Genomic DNA, 25,708 nt, shown 5'->3' on the forward strand with positions numbered 1-25,708 from the left:
TGGGAAATTATTTCAGTGTATTCCACATACTATGTTAACGTCCTTTTGCACAATATGGAGGCCACAGGGTCTACTGTTTCTACTTTGTTGTCATCCATGTAAAAAAGGTTGCACTGTTACTTTTTTCATTCTTGTTCAAACTTTAATAACTTTAATGCACAGTCACTTTAAAATTTGAAACTGCTATAAAAAGCTAAATAAAATGGTGGCCAAAAAGGTTTGATAAAGACTGCTTCGCAGTTGAAACGCTTTAACTGGTTGAACGTAGCTCGAAAATAAATCCCTATTCAGCTATCCCGAGCGTGGTATAGTCTGTTTCTTATATATTCATGGACCAAGACCGACGAACATCTTAATTTTTGTTAAACAATCTATTGAAATTCACTGAGGAAAACAAGAATTAAAGTTTTAAACTAACAGAACCACAGAAATGTACCAGTCATATTTGACTCCACATGCACCCCTGCAATGCACTGCTTGTATTCTTATATATTACATTACATGTGACATGTTCAATGAATGCATTAATAAGATCCCTAATGACATCTGAAACAACAACATTGATAATAACACTGTGCATGGAGGGGTGTGAATATATATTCATAACATTTTCAAATCTAGTTTGCCACTCACTTTAGGTGCTGTCTGGAAAATGTCGGGGTGATTCACAAGTGGGGGCAAAAAAAGGGGGAGTCCCAAAACTTGTTTTCTCCCATGCAATTTCCCTATGGGATTTTGAATGCAAATACAGCCCAAACAATTGAACGGGATAACACCTGATTTGACAAAAAGATTGATCTTAGTCCAGAAAGATCTTTTTTTGTTATTTGGAGTAAATCCATTCAGTAGTTTTTGAGTTATTAAAGAAAAATATTTATGTATATGTTGGGACGAGGAGCCTCCACGGATCCCACAGATCTCATAATGAGATCTGATTGGCTGCAACCACTTCAACCAGGAAGTGGTGGCAGTCATTTTGGGACTCCAGACTCAGCCCGACTCCCAGAAGAAATGCAAATGAAAACAGATGGGGGCACAGTAGGAATACCCTGACCTGGTGGTGCGGTCCCCCAGGGAAAATATTGCTCCTGCTCACTCGAAATAGCATTTGTTGCTGCTCACTGCGGGCAGAAGCAATGCTCTCTCTTGCAGGAGGAGGGGAACTGACCGGGGTCGCAGGGGACTTGGGACTCGCCCACGGCCCCCAACAAAGATGTAGTCGGTGCCCTGGTTGGGCATCCACCTTTTAGTGGACAGGGCTGCGGGGAGGGATTCCCTGGGGTTGAAATCAGCCCAGGTAGGTGGGGGGGGGGGGTGCGTAGCCCACCCTCACCCATTAAATATTGGCCAGACCCCAGGGGATGGGGTACCCAGAACCGATATTGGGCCAGGGAGGTTGGCCACATGCGCCCCTTCTCCTTTAATCTTTGTCTGGGCTGCTGGGATGGGGTCCTCGGGATGATATTGGCCCAGGGAGATGGGGCCATGTGGCCTCCCTCCCCGTTTAGTGCCAGGGGATGAGACCCAGGAGCTGACATCAGCCCGGGAAGGAGGCTGTGTGCCCCACGTCCACATAATTACAAAAGTAGACCCTGGGGGATGTGGTCTCTAGGGCCACAAATGTCTACGGGAGGGGAACATGTTCCACATTCCCCACATAATGCACTGGGCCCCAAGGGATAGGGTCTCCAAGGCCAACATTGTGCAGATACAGAGGCCTGCATGCCCCCCCCCCGTTGGCTGCCTTCGAGGTGTTGGTCACAGGACCTGGCCACAAGATCAGGGCTGCAGCAAACCCCCTTCGGCACACAGTCAAAGGCCATGCGAGGTGTGGGGTTGGCTGCATTTCGGCCTGCGGCCAACCCTTCGATGTACATGGCCAAAATCCGTGCATGGCGGCTGGAATTAACATATGGTAATTAAATATTACTTTCTATTAAAAATACTACAAATTCACTGAAAAAGCAAACATTACAGGGACGTTATAGTTAGGAAAAAGCTTCAAAAACTGTAGAAAAACCAAAGGTATCCAGTCTGCCTTTCGTGGCTAAATTGATAGAAAAATGCGCCCACAATCAGCTATATGAACACATCAAAAATGTTGACCTTATAGACAAACACCATTCAAGGTTTCAGGACTGGACACAATACTAAGGTCACTATGATAAACATCCTAGATAATATACAAACATCACTAGACCAAAACGAATACTTTCTCCTAATACTTCTGGATTTATCAGCTGGTAATTAACATGGTCAGCCACACATGCCTCAATGAAACTCCTGAAACCAGAATGGGTCTACCAGGAACCATCCTTAACTGGTTCACTTTCTTGCAGAACTGTCATCAAAGGGTAAAAATTGGCAACATCCTATTGGATGTAGCAGACAGCAACATAGGCGTTCCACAGGGATTTATAACTTCACCAATGCTAATTAATCCGTACATGGATCGATACATTGAAATCCTGAAACAATCAAAAATCTTGTACCACATATATACAGACGATACTCTACTCCACATCAAACTATCCTCTCAAGAGGGTATACATAGACTAGATGATACCCTCAGTAAAACACAAGACTGATTGGCACACAGTCATCAAAAACTAAACCAACAGAAAACCAAATTCATTCTTTTCTTCCCACCTCTCAGACCGCAATAATCTCAACTATGGTCCCAGAACCTCAATTTTCTAAGCTGTATGCCAACCATCTGTTATTCAGTAAAATCACTAGTCATCACACTAGACTCCAACCTAAACATGCAAGCCTACATACCAGCTGCGTCCAGAAGTGCCAAGCCACAGCAGCACATTCGAAGAAAACTAAAACCCTTCATACTGCTTGGAGACCTCAAAATGGCAGTTAAGTCTCTAGTGAACTCAAACCTAGACTGTGGGAATGCCACACTCATAGGTCTACTGAAAGCAAGCCTAGCCCCCATGAAAGTGACAATTCAAATTTGAATTTAGGGCCTCATTTACGAGGACCATTGCGTCACTGTAGCATCATGTTTTGATGCTCCAGTGGTGCAGTTTGCTGGCAGATATTTACAAGGCCACATAATGTCACTCTGCATGACTTTTCATGGCCTTGTAAATATGGGACCCTTTTACGCGTTTCTCTGTGTGAAAGGGGCATTCCATGAGGGTTGTGATATGTGTTCCCACGCAACATCCATGGAACCTGACACATTCCCAGATTTACAAATGTCGTAAAACTGGGAATGTGTCAGAATCCAAAGTCTTCCCGGGGGAGGCATAGGAGTGGCACAACGAGGCGAAATACTTTGATTTCTCCTTGTTTCTTGGACTTCATATGTGAGCTGCTTTCTACAGCACACATAGAATAGCAAAATACCATTAATGATTCTTTTTGTGCAGGAAGATGTCCCTTCCTGCACAACAACAATCACCTGTGCAATGCAGGCACCCTTGAACCATGGCACAAGGTTTTCTGCATTGGCGCACTGATGCTGCTTGTGCGCCGGCACAGGGGAGAAGGACAGCAATGCTCCGCATCTTGGAGATTAGGCACATTCCAGCCCTTTTATTTTGATGCACGGCAGGAAGGCTTGCTGTGCTGCCATGTGTCAAAATATAGTAAATAAGGCCCTTAGTTTAATTGCGTAGTTAATTAAAACCATTGCAATCCAAATGACCCATGATACAGTAAAATCCATCAAATACAACGTTAAAACTTCTGTAATCTGTTATTTACCCATTATCAAGTTATAAAACATTAATTGATAAAACTGTGACCAAATCTCCAGATAAAGAATTCAATTATTGTAAAACAAAATACTTAGCCCAAATCTCTACACAGAGTAAAAGCCAAATAAAACGATCAATTATTATCTTCCTGACCGTTGACCTAAAGCCTGAGTGCAGAGACAGAAGGGGGTAAGTAGCGAGTGGCTACTAGGACTATGCAAATTAAGGGGTCGATTCCGATTTGGCAAAAACCGCTCCGAATAGCTGTACGGAACATTTTTCCCGTACGAATCATACCCTGCAACGTCCCCCATATGTACGACGAAGTACGATTTGTACGATCAGCTGGACTATGTACGAATATTACAGAGACCGTACGAATCAAATCCCCGTACAAACCTCCCTCGGAACCCGCTGTACGCCACATCTGTACAGTTCGCGGCTGGTTTTTCCGACCTAGCAAGTACGATTCGTGTCGGGTAAGCACCGTACGACGCTTTTTCTACAGGAGCCAAAAACATCTGGAGAAGCAGAGTTCGCCTCGAAACAGGTACGGAACGGCTCCCCCAGGTACGGTCCATACACCCCATGATCGCAGGGGTACGGTGTGTACCCCTGCGATCATGGGGTGTACGGACCATACCCTGCGATCATGGGGTGTAAGCACCGTACCCCATGTTCGCTGGGTGTACGGTGCGTACACCCTGCGTTCGCGGGGTACGGTGCGTACCTCTGCGATCGTGGGGGGTACGCACCGTACCCCTGCGATCATGGTGTGTATGGACCATACGGTGTGTATGTGATTGTGTGCTTTTCCATACGAATCGCCCTTACCTGACGTGGACCGTACGAATCACGTCCTCACACCCCGGTCCAGATCGTACTCCTCGGGTCGTATGGCATGTTTACGATTCGTACGGAGAGGGCTCTGGATACGAATTGTACGGACGTTTTTTTTCCAGGATCGGAATCGACCCCTAAATGTTTAAAGTGATGGGAAAAATTTGCTAGCACTCTCTACCTAAGACTGAGTCATGGTATGCAGAGGGTGTTAATTTAAAGTGCATTAGCACCAATTCACAAGGGGAGTTTTTGTTTCTCTGCAATATGCTCTGCCAGTCACCTAACTAACGTTGTGCCATTTAGAGATCGCAAAATAAATGTGCAAATGTGCCTAAGCTTTGTAATGCCCCTACATGTCTCCCCTTAAATTATACCAGTAAGGCCCAATAGCTGAACCGCACCCTACTTGCAAGGCCCTATCAGCTTCTTTGCGTTCTAAGGGCAATACCCTTTTCTCCACTATCCTGAGAAACGTTACCAGCGCACAGTTCAATCTTAAGGTCGTAGGGTTGAAACACGCAAAAGCTGCCTCTCTATATAATCTTACCCCTCTATTGGTGAAGTCTTTGCGTAGCAGTTTCCGACGATCCTCAAAGGTGTCTTTGCAAAGACACATCACATGAATGATGTCCTCTGGCGATTGTCCGCAAAGCCTTCAAAGTTCCCCGCATTCCTTTCTTCTCCAAGGTGGATAATGTTTTGATACAGGCAGCATACCCATTCTGTATTTTATTTTAAAAACCTTCTTATAGTTACTGAGTGTTAACCACCCACAGCTCCTCCTTGTCAGTGACTGATTTTCTTCGGAAGAGACAGACCTTTGGTGTTTAGTTTAGTTATTTTTTGAGCTTGCTATGGCTCAGGTTTAGGGCCAAAGTGGATGAGAGGCCAAGGGTGGTGAGTGGCCTTTGTAGGTGAATGACCCCCCCCCCTGTATTTCCAGCTAGACATAGTGGCCCAGAGATCCCTCCTTTGTTAGTTTAAGGCTTTGACAGCAGTTCACAAAAGCCACCTCCCTGCACAAAGTTTGTTTTACTAGCCTGAACTCCAACCTAATTTTTGCAGGGTACATATGCGTCGGAAGATGGAAAATGGACATCCAAATTTCTAAAACTGTGTTTTCCAGCGGTAACAACACAAAATATCGAATCCAAAATATAGAATGGACAAAATATCGAAGTCAAAATATAGAATGGACAAAATATCCAATGGACAGAATATAGTGGTGGAAAATATCGAATTTAAGGAAAGTAATTTAATATCAATTTTTAAATATAGAAAGTCAAAATATCGTAGTATATAATATAGTTATTAAAATATATCGAATTTTGAATAATATCGATTTTTTTAAAGTTTTTTTTATGTTAGTATATGTGTGAAATCTGTATATTTTTTTGTAATTTATTTCAAGTAATGAACTTTATGTTATTTAATTTTTGCGTAATTTAATTCTGTAGCGGGTTGTGGGTTTATAGGGGAATAGGGTGGGAAGTAATTTAATTGTAATTAATTAAATATTTTAATTTATTTATTGGTATTGATTTTTTATTAATTGTTAATTACTTTTTAATTGTTAATTAACTAATTTTTAATGGGTAGTTAATTTTTATTAATAGATTAATTGATAATTATGTTAATTGTATTAATTTATTTTCCGTAGCGGGTTGTGGGTTTTATAGGGGAATAAGGTGGGAAGTAATGTAATTGTAATTAAGTAAATCATTTTTAATTATTTATTGGTATTGATTTTTATTGTATTGTTAATTAATTGTTAATTGGTAATTAATTTGTATTAATAGGTAATTAATTTGAACAACTAATATTTATTTGTATTTTTAATTGATTAATTATTACATACTATTGGTAATTACTTTTAATAAATTTGTTATTGGTATTGATATTTAATTTCTTTTTATTAATATATTACATTTTTACTTTCCTTACTGTTAAATTCACTAGAGGGGGAACCCCTAGGCTATCCAACGCTTTCCCTACTGTTGCACTCTCTGGAGTGGGAATAGTAATTTTTACCCCTACGCTATCCAACTCCTTCCCTACTGTTGCACTCTCTGGAGTGGGAATAGTAATTTTACCCCTACGCTATCCAACGCTTTCCCTACTGTTGCACTCTCTGGAGTGGGAATAGTAATTTTTACCCCTATGTTATCCAACGCTTTACCTACTGTTGCACTCTCTGGAGTGGGAATAGTAATATTTACCCCTATGCTATCCAATGCTTTCCCTACTGTTGCACTCTCTGGAGTGGGAATAGTAATTTTTACCCTCACGCTATCCAACGCTTTCCCTACTGTTGCACTCTCTGGAGTGGTAATTGTAATTTTTACCCTCCCGCTATCCAACGCTTTCCCTACAGTTGAACTCACTGGAGTGGGAATAGTAATTTTTACCCTTCCGCTATCCAACGCTTTCCTTACTGTTGCACTCTCTGGAGTGGGAATAGTAATTTTTACCCCTATGCTATCCAACGCTTTCCCTACTGTTGCACTCTCTGGAGTGGGAATAGTAATTTTTACCCTCACGCTATCCAACGCTTTCCCTAATGTTGCACTCTATGGAGTGGTAATTGTAATTTTTACCCTCACGCTATCCAATGCTTTCCCTACAGTTGCACTCACTGGAAATAGTAATTTTTACCCTCCCGCTATCCAACGCTTTCCCTACTGTTGCACTCACTGGAGTGGGAATAGTAATTTGTACCCATACGCTATCCAACGCTTTCCCTACTGTTGCACTCACTGAAGTGGGAATAGTAATTTTTACCCCTATGCTATCCGACGTTTTCCCTACTGTTGCACTCACTGGAGTGGTAATAGTAAATTTTACCCTCTAGCTATCCTACGTTAAGAATATGTTATAATTTTTTATTAATATTATGTTAATATATATATATATGTTTAAAAAAATAAGATTTTAGGTATTTTTTTATAACTTAAATTAATTATTTAATAATTGTAAGGTTATTTAAGTATTTGTAAGCATGTTTTAGTTAATTATATTTCTTATTTCATTAATTTTAAATTACTTTTAAGACATTTTAAAAAAACTTGATATTTTGACTAACTATATTTTTTAAAACAATATTTTTGATTCGATATTTTTGTACTTACCTGTTTGTAGATAGGAATTCGATATTTTTGTATTCTATATTTTTTCCTCGATATTTTGGTAGTTCTTTATTATTGAGTTCGATATTTTGTCAGTGATCCTTTCCAGCACAGTGCTGTCCATGCCCCTCAGAGCTAATGTTAGGAGGACTTTTGTTTGTGCCATATGCAAGATTGGACAAAGCAAAGAACCATTCATCTTCCTGTGCAGCGAACCTAGACCGAGTGCAAGCGCTTTGTCTTTCCTTTTGATTTCTTCAATTTGGGGTGCAAATCTTCAATTGGGATTAAATAGTGCTCCAAGTTATTTCTAAAGCAAAAACAACAGGTGATGGACAGAATGCAGAACAACGTCATACATTCACCCCAGTACAGAGATCTGGGCCTAAATCCATCGTTTTTTTGCTCACCATGCCTTTCCAGTTTGAACCCAGCTATATGCAAATCAGTATTGACCCTGTGCCCCATGGGAACAGTCCAGCCCGAACTGCCAAGCCAGGTCCTCCCTAGACTGGAAACAAGCATCCAAGGACCGGTTTCGGGCTTTCAGCCCTCATCAGCCTGGATAGCTTGATTCCAGTGGCATGGAGAGCACGGGACTCACGTCTGAGCATACCCGTCCCACTCGGGGTGACAAAAGCAAAAACAACAGGTGATGGACAGAATGCAAAACAATGTCATACATTCACCGCAGTACAGAGATCTGGGCCTAAATCCATTGTTTTTTTGCTCACCATGCCGTTCCAGTTTAAACCCAGCTGTATGCAAATCAGTCTTGACCCTGTGCCCCATGGGAACAGTCCAGCCCGAACTGCCAAGCCAGGTCCTCTCTGGACTGGAAACAAGCATCCAAGGACCGGTTTGGGTTTTCAGCCCTCATCAGCCTGGATAGCTTGATTCCAGTGGCATGGAGAGCACGGGACTCACGTCTGAGCATACCCGTCCCACTCGGGGTGACAAAAGCAAAAACAACAGGTGATGGACAGAATGCAGAACAATGTCATACATTCACCCCAGTACAGAGATCTGGGCCTAAATCCATCGTTTTTTTGCTCACCATGCCTTTCCAGCTTGAACCCAGCTATATGCAAATCAGTCTTGACCCTGTGCCCCATGGGAACAGTCCAGCCCGAAATGCCAAACCAGGTCCTCCCTGGAGTGGAAACAAGCATCCAAGGACCGGTTTCGGGCTTTCAGCCCTCATCAGCCTGGATAGCTTGATTCCAGTGGCATGGAGAGCACGGGACTCACGTCTGAGCATACCCGTCCCACTCGGGGTGACAAAAGCAAAAACAACAGGTGATGGACATAATGCAGAACAACGTCATACATTCACCCCAGTACAGAGATCTGGGCCTAAATCCATCGTTTTTTTGCTCACCATGCCTTTCCAGTTTGAACCCAGCTATATGCAAATCAGTCTTGACCCTGTGCCCCATGGGAACAGTCCAGCCCGAACTGCCAAGCCAGGTCCTCCCTGGACTGGAAAACAAGCATCCAAGGACCGGTTTCGGGCTTTCAGCCCTCATCAGCCTGGATAGCTAGATTCCAGTGGCATGGAGAGCACGGAACTCACGTCTGAGCATACCCGTCCCACTCGGGGTGACAAAAGCAAAAACAACAGGTGATGGACAGAATGCAGAACAATGTCATACATTCACCCCAGTACAGAGATCTGGGCCTAAATCCATCGTTTTTTTGCTCACCATGCCTTTCCAGTTTGAACCCAGCTATATGCAAATCAGTCTTGACCCTGTGCCCCATGGGAACAGTCCAGCCCGAACTGCCAAGCCAGGTCCTCCCTGGACTGGAAACAAGCATCCAAGGACCGGTTTCGGGCTTTCAGCCCTCATCAGCCTGGATAGCTTGATTCCAATGGCATTGAGAGCACGGGACTCACGTCTGAGCATACTCGTCCCACTCGGGGTGACAAAAGCAAAAACAACAGGTGATGGACAGAATGCAGAACAATGTCATACATTCACCCCAGTACAGAGATCTGGGCCTAAATCCATCGTTTTTTTGCTCACCATGCCTTTCCAGTTTGAACCCAGCTATATGCAAATCAGTCTTGACCCTGTGCCCCATGGGAACAGTCCAGCCCGAACTGCCAAGCCAGGTCCTCCCTGGACTGGAAACAAGCATCCAAGGACCGGTTTCGGGCTTTCAGCCCTCATCAGCCTCGATAGCTTGATTCCAGTGGCATGGAGAGCACGGGACTCACGTCTGAGCATACCCGTCCCACTCGGGGTGACAAAAGCAAAAACAACAGGTGATGGACAGAATGCAGAACAATGTCATAGTTTAGGACACCCCCCGCGCCGCACGGCCACCAGCTGCTGCGTGTGCCTCCCCGCCTGCCTGCCTCGCTGCCCCGGCTGCCGCCGTGTGACCACGCCCCCTGCCACCGAGCGGCGGGGTCTCCCACAGTGTAGCGCTGTGCTCGCCTGACCTGCAGCCGTTCTTTTGCTGTGTCCCCCTCTGCTTGTAGAGCTATTTTGCTCTTTGTATTGCTTTTGTGAAATTGTATTATTGTTTTTTGTCGCCTGTTTCCCGCTCCCCCCCGGTCTCCTCCCTACCCGCTCCCCGCTTCCCGCCACCGCCGCTAGCCACGCCCCCTTTTTTCTTTCTGTACCCTCCCCACTCCCGCCTCCCAGCTGCTCCGCCCTCCCTCGCACTTGGCCATATATGGCGACCGTGCGACACAGGTGAGTGTGTCCTAGTTTAGGACACCCCCCGCGCCGCACGGCCACCAGCTGCTGCGTGTGCCTCCCCGTCTGCCTGCCTCGCTGCCCCGGCTGCCGCCGTGTGACCACGCCCCCTGCCACCGAGCGGCGGGGTCTCCCACGGCGTAGCGCTGTGCTCGCCTGACCTGCAGCCGTTCTTTTGCTGTGTCCCCCTCTGCTTGTAGAGCTATTTTGCTCTTTGTATTGCTTTTGTGAAATTGTATTTTTGTTTTTTGTCGCCTGTTTCCCGCTCCCCCCCGGTCTCCTCCCTACCCGCTCCCCGCTTCCCGCCACCGCCGCTAGCCACGCCCCCTTTTTTCTTTCTGTACCCTCCCCGCTCCCGCCTCCCAGCTGCTCCGCCCTCCCTCGCACTTCGCCATATATGGCGACCGTGCGAACGCGCAGCGGTCACGCGCAGTGGGCGCGCTGATTGTGCGCCGAAGGCGCGCCATAGGTAAGCCCGTCTGCGCCTGGACCGCGCCCAGCGCCAGGACCCCTGGCCCCCACCGACGGAAGACGACCCGACTGTCCTACAATGCTACCGAACTCATCGCACTCAACACCGGCGGGATCCCTGGATGCTACCAAGCCACTCCGAGGCACACCCACGGACCCTTCAGCTGCCACGCCTGCAAGTTCACCTGCATCCGGACCTGCCTCGCACCAGCACCCGCCAAGCCGAGCACCAGCAACAACCACCTCAAGTGCATCCTGCTCAACACCCGCTCCGTCCACAGACACGCCATCGAACTCTGGAACCTCCTCGACACCACAGCTCCTGATGTTGCCTTCCTCACGGAAACCTGGATGAACGACTCCTCAGCACCCGACATCGCCATCGCCATCCCAGAGGGATACAAGATCATCCGGAGGGACCGCGTCAACCAGACGGGAGGAGGCATCGCCATCATCCACAGGGACACCATCCACATCAGGACCAACACCGACGACACCCTGACAACCGCCGAACACCTGCACTTCCAGATCCGCACCGACCCGAACACCACCCTCAGAGGCACCCTGATCTACCGTCCCCCGGGACCACGCACACAATTCAGCGAGGACATCGCCGACTTCGTCAGCCCGCATGCCCTCCCCTCCGCTGACTACATCCTCCTGGGAGACCTCAACTTCCACCTGGAGAACAACAACGACCGCAACACCATCACCCTGCTCGACAACCTCGACAACCTCGGACTCAAGCAGCTGGTGTCCACCCCCACCCACCTCGCCGGACACACACTCGACGCCGTCTTCTCATCCAGCAAAGACATCACCTTCAGCCACGCCACTGGACTCCACTGGACGGACCACAGCTGCGTCCACTTCACCTTCAGAAAAACGACGATCCACCACCACCAGCAACAGGTTGCCCGAAGAAGCTGGAACAAGATCACAGCCGACCAGCTCGCCGCCTCCCTGAGCCAGCACCCTCCCGCCAGCTCAGCGAACCCCAGCCAGGCCGCCGACAACCTCACGAAGTGGATCAGCAGCTGCGCGGACGATCTCGCCCCACTGAGGACCCCGCCCAGCAGACCCAGCAACAAGAAGGCCCCATGGTTCACCGACGAACTCAAGAGCTCCAAGAAGAATTGCCGAGCCCTCGAGAAAGCCTGGAGAAGGGAACCAACACCGGACAACATGACCACCCTCAAGCTTGCCACCCGGAAACACCACCAACTGATCCACGCCACCAAGAAAACTGCTTTCAAGGACCGGCTGGACAACAACGCACACAACTGCAAGGAACTATTCAACATCGTGAAAGAGCTCTCCAACCCCAACGCCGGAAACAACGACATCACCCCATCGCAAGACCTCTGCAACTCCCTCGCCTCCTACTTCCACAACAAGATCGCGGACATTCACAACAGCTTCGGCGCTCAACCGACGCACGCCACGACCGAACCACCACCCACCACCACCATCCACGCCTGGACTCCGATCAGCACGGAAGACACCGTCCGCATGATGAACTCCATCCACTCCGGATCTCCAACCGACCCCTGCCCTCACCACATCTTCAACAAGGCCAACGCTGTCATCGCACCCCACCTGCGGGACATCATCAACACCTCCTTCGACACCGCCACCTTCCCAGAGTGCTGGAAGCACGCCGAACTCAGCGCCCTGCTAAAGTTACCTACAGCGGACCCCACCGAACTCAAGAATTACCGCCCCATCTCGCTCCTCCCGTTCCCAGCCAAAGTCATCGAGAAGACCGTCAACAAACAGCTGGCCGCCTTCATCGAGACAAATGGATCCCTCGACCCCTCACAGTCTGGCTTCCGAGCCAACCACAGCACCGAGACCGCCCTCATCGCTGCCACCGATGACATCCGAGCCCTGATGGACAACGGAGAAACAGCGGCCCTCATCCTCCTAGACCTCTCCGCTGCATTCGACACTGTCTGCCACCGCACCCTAGTGCAGCGCCTCAGCAACGTCGGAATCCAGGAGAAGGCTCTGGAATGGATCATCTCCTTCCTCGACGGAAGAACTCAGAGAGTCCGCCTACCACCGTACAAGTCAGAGGCCACCGAAGTCATCTGCGGCGTCCCTCAAGGATCCTCGCTGAGCCCCACCCTCTTCAACGTCTACATGAGCCCCCTCGCGGCCATCGCACGCCAACACAACCTCAACATCATCTCCTACGCTGACGACACCCAGCTGATCCTCTCCCTGACCAACGACCCCGCCGCCGCCAGAGCCAACCTTCACGAAGGGATGAAGGACGTAGCCGAGTGGATGACGACCAGCCGCCTGAAACTGAACTCAGACAAGACGGAAGTCCTCATCCTGGGTTCCTCGCCCTCCGCCTGGGACGACTCCTGGTGGCCCCCCGCCCTGGGCACCGCACCCAAACCGACAGACCACGCACGCAACCTGGGCTTCATCTTGGACTCCTCCCTCACCATGACCAGACAAGTCAACGCCGTCTCCTCGTCATGCTTCAACATCCTGCGCATGCTACGGAAGATCTTCCGGTGGATCCCCACCGAGACCAGGAAGACGGTCACCCAGGCCCTCGTCACCAGCCGTCTGGACTAAGGCAACGCCCTCTACGCCGGAACCACCGCGAAGCTCCAGAAGAGACTCCGGCGGATCCAGAACGACTCTGCCAGACTCATCCTCGACATCCCACGACACAGCCACATCTCCGGACACCTGAGAGACCTGCATTGGCTCCCCGTCAACAAAAGAATCACCTTCCGTCTCCTCACCCACGCACACAAAGCCCTACACTATCAAGGCCCGAGCTACCTCAACAACCGCATCAACTTCTACGCTCCCAAACGCCACCTCGGATCAGCCAGTCACGCCCTCGCCGCCGTCCCCCGCATCCGAAGAACGACAACAGGAGGAAGGTCCTTCTCCTACCTGGCCGCCAAGACCTGGTACTCCCTCCCGACCGACCTGCGCATGACCCAAGACCACCTCTCCTTCAGGAAGAAGCTCAAGACCTGGCTTTTCGAGCAGTAGCAGCACGCCCCACACCCCCAAGCGCCTTGAGACCCTCCGGGTAAGTAGTGCGCTCTATAAATGTCTATGATTGATTGATTGATTGATACATTCACCCCAGTACAGAGATCTGGGCCTAAATCCATCGTTTTTTTGCTCCCCATGCCTTTCCAGTTTGAACCCAGCTATATGCAAATCAGTCAGGACCCTGTGCCCCATGGGAACAGTCCAGCCCGAACTGCCAAGCCAGGTCCTCCCTGGACTGGAAACAAGCATCCAAGGACCGGTTTCGGGCTTTCAGCCCTCATCAGCCTGGATAGCTTGATTCCAGTGGCATGGAGAGCACGGGACTCACGTCTGAGCATACCCGTCCCACTCGGGGTGACAAAAGCAAAAACAACAGGTGATGGACAGAATGCAGAACAGTGTCATACATTCACCCCAGTACAGAGATCTGGGCCTAAATCCATCGTTTTTTTGCTCACCATGCCTTTCCAGTTTGAACCCAGCTATATGCAAATCAGTCTTGACCCTGTGCCCCATGGCAACAGTCCAGCCCGAACTGCCAAGCCAGGTCCTCCCTGGACTGGAAACAAGCATCCAAGGACCGGTTTCGGGCTTTCAGCCCTCATCAGCCTGGATAGCTTGATTCCAGTGGCATGGAGAGCACGGGACTCACGTCTGAGCATACCCGTCCCACTCGGGGTGACAAAAGCAAAAACAACAGGTGATGGACAGAATGCAGAACAATGTCATACATTCACCCCACTACAGAGATCTGGGCCTAAATCCATCATTTTTTTGCTCACCATGCCTTTCCAGTTTGAACCCAGCTATATGCAAATCAGTCTTGACCCTGTGCCCCATGGGAACAGTCCAGCCCGAACTGCCAAGCCAGGTCCTCCCTGGACTGGAAACAAGCATCCAAGGACTGGTTTCAGGCTTTCAGCCCTCATCAGCCTGGATAGCTTGATTCCAGTGGCATGGAGAGCACGGGACTCACGTCTGAGCATACCCGTCCCACTCGGGGTGACAAAAGCAAAAACAACAGGTGATGGACAGAATGCAGAACAATATCATACATTCACCCCAGTACAGAGATCTGGGCCTAAATCCATCATTTTTTTGCTCATCATGCCTTTCCAGTTTGAACCCAGCTATATGCAAATCAGTCTTGACCCTGTGCCCCATGGGAACAGTCCAGCCCGAACTGCCAAGCCAGGTCCTCCCTGGACTGGAAACAAGCATCCAAGGACCGGTTTTGGGCGATCAGCCCTCATCAGCCTGGATAGCTTGATTCCAGTGGCATGGAGAGCACGGGACTCACGTCTGAGCATACCCGTCCCACTCGGGGTGACAAAAGCAAAAACAACAGGTGATGGACAGAATGCAGAACAATGTCATACATTCACTCCAGTACAGAGATCTGGGCCTAAATCCATCGTTTTTTTGCTCACCATGTCTTTCCAGTTTGAACCCAGCTATATGCAAATCAGTCTTGACCCTGTGCCCCATGGGAACAGTCCAGCCGGAACTGCCAAGCCAGGTCCTCCCTGGACTGGAAACAAGCATCCAAGGACCGGTTTCGGGCTTTCAGCCCTTATCAGCCTGGATAGCTTGATTCCAGTGGCATGGAGAGCACGGGACTCACGTCTGAGCATACCCGTCCCACTTGGGGTGACAAATGCAAAAACAACAGGTGATGGACAGAATGCAGAACAATGTCATACATTCACCCCAGTACAGAGATCTGGGCCTAAATCCATCGTTTTTTTGCTCACCATGCCTTTCCAGTTTGAACCCAGCTATATGCAAATCAGTCTTGACCCTGTGCCCCATGGGAACAGTCCAGCCCGAACTGCCAAGATCCCAGATCTTTTGACTGGGTGTGAGTGTTTGATTGGTTCCGATGCTCTGTCCATCACCACCCCCTTCTGTACCGCTTTTGGCCGCCATAAGTGTGGCAGGGTATGCTCAGACATGAGTCCCTTGCTCACTTTGCCACTGGATTCAAGCAAGCCGGGCTGAAGACGGTTGTAATGCCAGAAACCAGTCCTCGGAAGCTTGTTTGCGGTCCAGGGAAAGCATGGCTTGGCAGTTCGGGCTGGACTGTTCCCATGAGGCACAGGGTCAGGCTGATTTGCATATAGCCATGTCTGAACTGGGGTGGCAGAGTGGGCTAAAGAACGGTGATGGGTCAAACCCAGATCTTTTGACTGGGTGTGAGTGTTTGATTGGTTCAGATGCTCCGTCCATCACCACCCCCTTTTGCACCGCTTTTGGCCGCCATAAGTGTGGCAGGGTATGCTCAGACGTGATTCCCTTGCTCACTTTGCTACTGGATTCAAGCAAGCCCGGCTGAAGACGGCTGTAATGCCAGACACCGGTCCTCGGAAGCTTGTTACCGGTCCAGGGAAGGCATGGCTTGGCAGTTTGGGCTGGACTGTTCCCATGAGGCACAGGGTCAGACTGATTTGCATATAGCCATGTCTGAACTGGGGTGGCAGAGTGGGCAAAAGAACGGTGATGGGTCAAACCCAGATCTTTTGACTGGGTCTGAGTGTTTGATTGGTTCAGATGCTCTGTCCATCACCACCCCCTTTTGTACCGCTTTTGGCCGCCATAAGTGTGGCAGGGTATGCTCATACGTTAGTCCCTTGCTCACTTTGCCACTGGATTCAAGCAAGTCGGGCTGAATTCGGCTGTAATGCCAGAAACCGGTCCTCGGAAGCTTGTTTCCGGTCCAGGGAAGGCATGGCTTGGCAGTTCGGGCTGGACTGTTCCCATGAGGCACAGGGTCAGACTGATTTGCATATAGCCATGTCTGAACTGGGGTGGCAGAGTGGGCTAAAGAACGGTGATGGGTCAAACCCACATCTTTTGACTGGGTGTGTGTGTTTGATTGGTTCAGATGCTCCGTCCATCACCACCCCCTTTTGTACCGCTTTTGGCCGCCATAAGTGTGGCAGGGTATGCCCAGACGTTTGTATCTTGCTCACTTTGCCACTGGATTCAAGCAAGCCGGGCTGAAGACGGCTGTAATGCCAGAAACCGGTCCTCAGAAGCTTGTTTCCGGTCCAGGGAAGGCATGGCTTGGCAGTTCGGGCTGGACTGTTCCCATGAGGCACAGGGTCAGACTGATTTGCATATAGCCATATCTGAATTGGGGTGGCAGAGTGGGCTAAAGAACGGTGATGGGTCAAACCCAGATCTTTTGACTGGGTGTGAGTGTTTGATTGGTTCAGATGCTCCGTCCATCACCACCCCCTTTTGTACCAAGTTATTTCTATTCATTGGCTGATTCATCCTTTTTACTTTCCAGGTGCCATTTGTGGTTGTTCTGATTTTTCCTTGAAATGTTAGGGTTTGAGTCTTTTTCATGTTTATGGTCAACTCATTAATACTGGAGCATTCCAAGGTTGCATCCAGGAGACGTTGCACCCCTACTTTTGTCCTACTAGCCGGAACTACGTGACCTGCGCACAGTAGGTTTGATACCAAAATTCCTCCCCATTTTGGAGCATGACTGTTGATTTTGTTTAATAAGGGAGGAAGACTGGAGAGGAACAAGTTAAAAAGAGTCGGACCAGCACACAGCCCTGTTTTAATCCTTCAATTGTTGGTATAATACTGGACAGTCGGGATGAATCACCCAATTTAATCCTAATCCACGTGTTTGTATGCAGCATTTGTAGTGCCTTTAGAAGACCACCAGGCACGTTCCAAGCCACTACTTTTGACCATAGTTTGCTGTTGTTTACCCTGTCAAATGCAGATTTATAATCTATAAAACAGAGATAGACAGGCTGTTTATAGGACATTGCTGTGAAAGTGACTTTAAATGCAGCAGCAAGACAGGTAGGCACTGCTTTATACCAATGTAATTTCATGATTGCTTATTTGCACTGCAGGGGAAAGGAGCTGTGTTCAATGCTCCTGGGCACCACACCTGCTAATTTGCATACACGCCGAGTAGGGAGCTCTGTTTAATGCTCCGGGAGAACCTCAGGCGGAATCTCCTCACTACGGAGGCGGCAGTCTAGCAGCGATGCCCTCCACCCCCACCACTCCTCTTAAGGAGCGGGTGCCGCGCCGCGCAGCGAGACAGGCTAATCCTTGTATTAGCGGCTCGGGTTGGCAGGTAGAAGCTGCAGCGCGAACCCTCCCTTTTCAAAAACAATTACACTGTGGTTTTTAAAGCTGCTTTATACCGATGTAATTTCATGATTGCTTATTTGCACTGCTAGGGGAAAGGAGCTGTGTTCAATGCTCCGGGGCACCACACCTGCTAATTTGCATACACGCCGAGTAGGGAGCTCTGTTTGATGCTCGGGGGGACCTCAGGCGGAATCTCCTAACTACGGAGGTGGCAGTCTAGCAGCGACGCCGTCCACGCCCACCCCTCCTCTTAAGGAGCAAGTGATGCGCCTGACCGGGTCCCGGGGCTAGACCCCCTGGTTCTCCCACAGCAGGTAGACTTGTTTACTCCTCCCATCAATTGCACCTTTTTAGAGAGTCCCTACCTTCTAAATGCTGTCATACAATGCTACCAGTCACTAGCCACAACAAATGTCCTCACTGCGCCTTCGAGTTTAACTCATTAAACATGACCCCAGCAGGAAAAACCATCAATAAAAAACTTAAGATGCTCCTCCTGAATTGCCGCTCACTACCTAAGCATAGCATTAAACTCCATCTACTCCTGGAGGAACATAATCCGGACGCCTTGTTTCTCACTGAAACATGGCATTCCAGTACCGCAGACTCAGCGGTTGTCCAAGCCCTGCCCCCTGGGTTCCTGATCCAGAGACAAGATCGAGAACTGGGTAGAGGTTGGGGCCTAGCTATCATCTATAAAGATACATTTAACTGTAATCTTTCAGCTAGCCCGATCCCTGACTGCAAAAGTTGTTTCTTCACACTTGGTTTTTTGCCTTCATGCACCTTCTTTGGGCTACTTATTTATCGTCCACCTGGCACAATGGTTCAGTTCAGCAGGGAGCTACCAGAAATTATAGCTAAACCACTGAGCACCTTCGCCAACTTCTCGGTCCTAGGGTATCTGAATGTCCATTTTGACCTGACATCTGCATCTGATGCAGAGGCAATAATGGATAACCTAGATGCTGTGGCCTTGAAGCTTAAGGTGACTGACCCTACCCACCAAAAAGTTCACCTTTTGGACCCTCTCTTCTCCAATATTGATAGTCTGACAGTGGAAGAGCATATTCCCCTGCCATGGTCAGATCATTTTTTAGTCCCTTTTGTGTGGACCCTTCAGGAGGGTGGCCAGCCGCGGGAAAGGGTAAAAACATGGAATAGGAATTGGGCTAAATTATCTCTTGATTCCTGGGCATCGACTCTGAATAATACCAGGCCGGCTCTAGAGAGCGACCCGGAATATGCCAGCAATAATGTTAACCAGTGGTTGGAGTTTTCATTAGACACCCTAATCCCAAAAAATGGATAACCGGCAAAAAAGTAGAGCATTGTGCACTATGGTACTCCCCCAAACTTAGGGAAATGAAACAAGTGTGTAAGCGCTTGGAGAGAAACTGGAGAAGGTGTTTCTCCACAATGGAAAAAACTAAATACAGAGCTGCCATGAGAGCCTATAAAACAGAAATTAGAACCACTCAATCTGACTACTATGGAAAGAAAATACTTTCCGCTGCCAATTCCCCCCAGAATTTTTTTCAAATCACATTGGGCCAGATGTAGGAAGCCTAATTCCGGTTGGTAATTGCCGAAATTACCGAATTTCGGTCGTTACCGACCGGAATTAGGCTTTTGTGATGTAGGTGCCCAATTTACAGATTCGGTAAATACTGAATCGGTATTTACCGATTCGGTATTTACCAAATCATCATTTACCGATTCTGTATTTACCGAATTGGTAAACGACATGTTGGAAGCGCTTTGAAGAGTGCTTCTGTGCTTTAAGGATTCGTTATTTACCACCAACTATTAATTGGTGGTAAATAACGAATACCTCTGTAAATGCAAATCTGCATTTACACCAGTGCCATGTGGCAGACATACATGCCCTTAGGGCATGTATGTGTGCCACATGTGCACACAAGCACTATTCAGGGGTGCAACAGGGTGTCAAAGTGACACCCTGCCACCCTTGACTTTTTCCCCATTTTACCGAATCGGTATATTGAATGGCAATTACCGAATCGGTAAATACCGATTCGGTAAATACCGAATCTTACCGATTCGGTAATTTTTACCTAATTTTTTGCTACATAGCATTTACCGATTCTAAAATACCGAATCGGTAAAATTCGGTATTTTAGAATCGGTAAATACTATTTACCTACATCTAGCCCTAAGTCTCTTCTGAAAACCCAGTTCCCCCTTTACCCTCAGAGAATAAAGATGAAAGATGTAACAATTTGGCAATTTTCTTCCATAAGAAAATTGAAGATATTTACTCCACCTTTCCCCCGCTAGTAATGCCAACAGGGTCTGACCTCCCTGAATACCCCACTCAACTTCCTATCCCCACTACTGACATAATCCCCCCCATGGACATAAAAGCTTTAAAATATACTTTGCCCAATTGAAATCTGGCTACCCGTGCGATAGTGCTCCCCCCACTATCCTTAACAAGGTCTTCGACCTATTGCTCCTGTTATCCTGGAACTTATTAATATCTCCTTTTCTGCCAGGACTGTTCCCTCCTCCTGGAAACGGGCCATGGTCAGAGCCCTGTTGAAGAAACCATCCATGGACCCCGAGATCTTCTCGAACTACCGCCCAATTTCACTTTTGCCTGGGATAGCCAAAATTTGTGAAAAATACATTAATTCTGTTCTCTCTACATTTCTAGAACAAAACAACTGTTTACTCCCCTCGCAAACTGGCTTCAGACCCAACCAAGGCACAGAGACTGCCTTATTAGTGGTTATTGAGGAGTCGCGGTAAGTTCTCTATGCCGGAGGGTCCGCAGATATTATATTACTTGACCTTAGCACGGCCTTCGACACGGTCAACCACCAGCTCCTGGTAACAAGACTAAGAGAATGCGGAGTGACCGGTATGCTTTTAAATTGGCTGTAGTCATTCCTCACAGAATGGTCTTTTCAGGTTTTTGAAGACAATGTCGTCTCAGATAGGATGCCTTTGAGATGCGGGGTGCCTCAGGGCTCTTCCCTGAGCCCAACGCTTTTTAATGTCTATATGCGCCCCCTGGCCGATGAAGTGAAACCCTACGCTGATGACACCCAGCTGGTGGTGTCCCTTAATCCCTCGGACAATAATAATACCAGCCTGGCAAATTGCCTGGAAAAAGTGTCGGCATGGATGGACAGCTCCTTTTTAAAACTGAATGCTGCTAAAACTGAGCTCATGTTTTTGGGAAAACCCACCAACTTGGAGCCTAGTGGTTTTTGGCCTAATTGCCTAGGCTCTATGCCTGCCCCCAAAGACCATATCAAAAGTCTTGGATTCTGGTTGGATAGCAACCTGAATTTTGGGATACAGGTGAGCAAGGTAGCAGGCACACAGGCATCCTCAAAATGATAAGAAAGGTTCTACTACTCCTGCCGCTCAGTGCCAGGAAACTGCTGGTTCGAGCCTTGATTCTTTCTCGGCTGGACTATGCTAATGTGATCTATTTAGGTGATCCTGTTACTTCCATCAGAAAACTTCAAATAGTTCAAAACTGTGCCGCACGTCTTCTGATGCAGGTCAACAACCGGGAATCTGCTAAACCACACATTACCTCTCTGCACTGGATGCCAGTGGCCGAGAGAACCCAATTCAAGGCATTGTGCATTGCTCACAAATCTCTCTCGGATACTGCCCCTCCGATCCTTCGTGCCATCATTCCCCGTTTTTTTCCTAAAAGGTCATTGCGCTCTGAGAAGAAACAATCTTGCCGTTATTCCCAGAGTGAACCGAGTGCGAAGTGGGTGCAGGCGTTTCTCCGCTATTGCGGCGAGGTGCTGGAACATTCTGCCGGACTATATTCGGCTTGAGCCCAACTAGCCGTTGGGCTCGAGCCGACAAACATCCGCAAACATCTAAAGACTCTGCTGATCCCCTGAGCCAGCTGCCCTTCTTCCTTTTATGCTTATCTCCAGTCCTAGGAGGCCACTGGTAGCCATGCGCTTTACAAGTGTATACTCACTCACTCACTCACACACCATTATCATCGCATTTCCCCGTCACTCAGAGCCCTGAACTGGCTCCCAGCAGAAGTTAGGATTCAACTGAATTTTGCATACATAACACACAAAACCCTACACAATTCTGGCCTGAAATACCTGGCAAATAGGATCAAGCTATCAGGAGGCCGGAAGGGATTCTAGAAGAGCTGAATCTGTCATACTAGAACCAGCCAGATTTAAAAAAAAAAGGAAAGCACATGGCTGCACTCGCTGGATCTGCTCCAAAAATATGAAACTCCCTACCACCCTCAAGAAGAGTAATTACCTCATTTTGGCTATTCAAGAAGAAAGTTAAAGCCTTAGTGCTAGAAAAACATGTTTCATAAGAGAACTCTTTTGAAACTGTCATTCACCCTATTCCATATTGTATACTATTGTTCTTAAAGCTTAGCTCTTCGTGTACTATTTATAAGAACTCTTTAGAAACTGTCGTGTTTCCTATTCAATATTGTACATGATGTTTTATACCTTGCTCTACGAACTCTATGTACAGTGTATCTTAAGTGACAGATGTCTTTACTGTACTGCAACCATTGTTTGATCTCATTGTATAGCGCTCTGATACTGTAATGGTCATATTTGCACTTTATGAAACACTATAAATAAATAAAGGTTACAGGGACATTATGGTTAGGAAATAGAACTAAAAAACCTTAAACTTTCACAAAAAAACAAAGGTTACAAGGACGTTATAAAAAAAAACCACCGCAATGGAGCGTACACCGCTAGCCCCTCCTCCGGATCGCCCCTCGGGATTCTGGTACTTGTAGTTCAGTAGTGGATCACCCAGGTGGGTGCAAGTCGGTACTTGTTGGACTGATGAATCTCTAGACCCGATACATGTCCCGGGTTTTTGGGTATCGCCCGAGACATGGCTCGGGCTTCGGGATAACTTCCCTCATCAGTAGAGAAAATGGTTTAGGGGTGGAGGAGAAGGCCGCCAAACAACAGTCAATGGCCTCGATGCCCGAACCGGCACGCAGGACAGCATCCAGGAGCCCGTCGGCTCAAAGCTCAAGGGAGCCAATTAATAAAAACCACCGCAATGGAGCGCACACCGCTAGCCCCTCCTCCGGATCGCCCCTCGGGATTCTGGTACTTGTAGTTCAGTAGTGGATCACCCAGGTGGGTGCAAGTCGGTACTTGTTGGACTGATGAATCTCTAGACCCGATACATGTCCCGGGTTTTTGGGTATCGCCCGAGACATGGCTCGGGTTTTGGGATAACTTCCCTCATCAGTAGAGAAAATGGTTTAGGGGTGGAGGAGAAGGCCGCCAAACAACAGTCAATGGCCTCGATGCCCGAACCGGCACGCAGGGCAGCATCCAGGAGCCCGTCAGCTCAAAGCTCAAGGGAGCCAATTAGTAAAAACCACCGCAATGCAGCGCACACCGCTAGCCCCTCCTCCGGATCGCCCCTCGGGATTCTGGTACTTGTAGTTCAGTAGTGGATCACCCAGGTGGGTGCAAGTCGGTACTTGTTGGACTGATGAATCTCTAGACCCGATACATGTCCCGGGTTTTTGGGTATCGCCCGAGACATGGCTCGGGTTTTGGGATAACTTCCCTCATCAGTAGAGAAAATGGTTTAGGGGTGGAGGAGAAGGCCGCCAAACAACAGTCAATGGCCTCGATGCCCGAACCGGCACGCAGGGCAGCATCCAGGAGCCCGTCGGCTCAAAGCTCAAGGGAGCCAATTAGTAAAAACCACCGCAATGGAGCGCACACCGCTAGCCCCTCCTCCGGATCGCCCCTCGGGATTCTGGTACTTGTAGTTCAGTAGTGGATCACCCAGGTGGGTGCAAGTCGGTACTTGTTGGACTGATGAATCTCTAGACCCGATACATGTCCCGGGTTTTTTGGTATCGCCCGAGACATGGCTCGGGTTTCGGGATAACTTCCCTCATCAGTAGAGAAAATGGTTTAGGGGTGGAGGAGAAGGCCGCCAAACAACAGTCAATGGCCTCGATGCCCGAACCGGCACGCAGGGCAGCATCCAGGAGCCCGTCGGCTCAAAGCTCAAGGGAGCCAATTAGTAAAAACCACCGCAATGGAGCGCACACCGCTAGCCCCTCCTCCGGATCGCCCCTCGGGATTCTGGTACTTGTAGTTCAGTAGTGGATCACCCAGGTGGGTGCAAGTCGGTACTTGTTGGACTGATGAATCTCTAGACCCGATACATGTCCCGGGTTTTTGGGTATCGCCCGAGACATGGCTCTGGTTTCGGGATAACTTCCCTCATCAGTAGAGAAAATGGTTTAGGGGTGGAGGAGAAGGCCGCCAAACAACAGTCAATGGCCTCGATGCCCGAACCGGCACGCAGGGCAGCATCCAGGAGCCCGTCGGCTCAAAGCTCAAGGGAGCCAATTAGTAAAAACCACCGCAATGGAGCGCACACCGCTAGCCCCTCCTCCGGATCGCCCCTCGGGATTCTGGTACTTGTAGTTCAGTAGTGGATCACCCAGGTGGGTGCAAGTCGGTACTTGTTGGACTGATGAATCTCTAGACCCGATACATGTCCCGGGTTTTTGGGTATCGCCCGAGACATGGCTCGGGTTTCGGGATAACTTCCCTCATCAGTAGAGAAAATGGTTTAGGGGTGGAGGAGAAGGCCGCCAAACAACAGTCAATGGCCTCGATGCCCGAACCGGCACGCAGGGCAGCATCCAGGAGCCCGTCGGCTCAAAGCTCAAGGGAGCCAATTAGTAAAAATCACCGCAATGGAGAGCACACCGCTAGCCCCTCCTCCGGATCGCCCCTCGGGATTCTGGTACTTGTAGTTCAGTAGTGGATCACCCAGGTGGGTGCAAGTCGGTACTTGTTGGACTGATGAATCTCTAGACCCGATACATGTCCCGGGTTTTTGGGTATCGCCCGAGACATGGCTCGGGTTTCGGGATAACTTCCCTCATCAGTAGAGAAAATGGTTTAGGGGTGGAGGAGAAGGCCGCCAAACAACAGTCAATGGCCTCGATGCCCGAACCGGCACGCAGGGCAGCATCCAGGAGCCCGTCGGCTCAAATCTCAAGGGAGCCAATTAGTAAAAACCACCGCAATGGAGCGCACACCGCTAGCCCCTCCTCCGGATCGCCCATCGGGATTCTGGTACTTGTAGTTCAGTAGTGGATCACCCAGGTGGGTGCAAGTCGGGACTTGTTGGACTGATGAATCTCTAGACCCGATACATGTCCCGGGTTTTTGGGTATCGCCCGAGACATGGCTCGGGTTTCGGGATAACTTCCCTCATCAGTAGAGAAAATGGTTTAGGGGTGGAGGAGAAGGCCGCCAAACAACAGTCAATGGCCTCGATGCCCGAACCGGCACGCAGGGCAGCATCCAGGAGCCCGTCGGCTCAAAGCTCAAGAGAGCCAATTAGTAAAAACCACCGCAATGGAGCGCACACCGCTAGCCCCTCCTCCGGATCGCCCCTCGGGATTCTGGTACTTGTAGTTCAGTAGTGGATCACCCAGGTGGGTGCAAGTCGGTACTTGTTGGACTGATGAATCTCTAGACCCGATACATGTCCCGGGTTTTTGGGTATCGCCCGAGACATGGCTCGGGTTTCGGGATAACTTCCCTCATCAGTAGAGAAAATGGTTTAGGGGTGGAGGAGAAGGCCGCCAAACAACAGTCAATGGCCTCGATGCCCGAACCGG

Source organism: Lissotriton helveticus, chromosome 10 (genome assembly GCF_964261635.1).
Source record: "Lissotriton helveticus chromosome 10, aLisHel1.1, whole genome shotgun sequence".
NCBI lineage: Eukaryota > Metazoa > Chordata > Amphibia > Caudata > Salamandridae > Lissotriton > Lissotriton helveticus.